This window comes from Priapulus caudatus, unplaced genomic scaffold (assembly GCF_000485595.1).
Source record: "Priapulus caudatus unplaced genomic scaffold, Priapulus_caudatus-5.0.1 Scaffold21, whole genome shotgun sequence".
Lineage (NCBI taxonomy): Eukaryota > Metazoa > Priapulida > Priapulimorpha > Priapulimorphida > Priapulidae > Priapulus > Priapulus caudatus.
Genome location: NW_014577082.1, coordinates 660,439 through 661,355, shown reverse-complemented (window position 1 = coordinate 661,355; position 917 = coordinate 660,439). Strand labels below are relative to the sequence as shown.

General features: G+C 42.6%; 1 protein-coding gene across 1 annotated transcript in view; it reads right to left on the bottom strand.

Annotated features, from left to right (window-relative positions):
• Window positions 1-911, bottom strand: part of LOC106812532 (serine/threonine-protein phosphatase 2A regulatory subunit B'' subunit beta-like) — a 62,475-nt gene extending 61,564 nt beyond the window's left edge. The window contains exon 1 of the mRNA XM_014816432.1: window positions 538-911. The gene's annotated coding sequence lies outside the window, so the exon portion shown is untranslated. The remainder of the gene's footprint in view (window positions 1-537) is intronic.
• Between the last annotated feature and the right edge of the window lie 6 nt (window positions 912-917).

Here is a 917-nt window from a genome sequence, read left to right as displayed (position 1 = left end):
TGTCTCTGTAACACGCATCCGTTACACACGCACTCACTTGTCTCTGTAACGTGTGTCCGTTACACATGCACTCACTTGTCTCTGTAACACGCATCTATTACACATGCACTCTCTTGTTTCTGTAATGCACGTCTATTACACATGCACTCACTTGTCTCTGTAACGTGTGTCCGTTACACATGCACTTACTTGTCTCTGTAACACGCATCTATTACACATGCACTCTCTTGTTTCTGTAATGCACGTCTATTACACATGCACTCACTTGTCTCTGTAACACGCGTCCGTTACACACGCACTCACTTGTCTCTGTAACGTGTGTCCGTTACACATGCACTATGTCTCTGTAATGCACGTCTATTACACATGCACTCACTTGTCTCTGTAACACGCGTCCGTTACACATGCACTCACTTGTCTCTGTAACACGCGTCCGTTACACATGCACTCACTTGTCTCTGTAACATGTGTCCATTACACATGCACTTACTTGTCTGAGTTGTCTCTGTAACACGCGTCTATTACACACGCACTCACTTGTCTCTGTAACGTTCGCCTTATGTATTCACTCGTTGCTGTGCCTTTCACCTTGCCTTTCAAATGTGTTTACTTGACTCTTAAGCCTTTGATATGCACCCGTTGAATATGTGCATGTGACACTCTGTCCTAAACGTATTTCTGTTTACGTAACATAAACGTATGTACGTAAACATATATACGTAAAAGTAAACGACTAAACGTATACATATGTTTACTCGTCACTCTGTCCTACACGTATTTCTCTGACTTTCACCCATCACGAATATATATATATATATGTTGACTCGTCACTCTGTCTTACACGTGTTGCCCTGACTTACACCCATCACGTATATATATATGTTGACTCGTCACTCTGTCTTACACGTGTTGCCCTG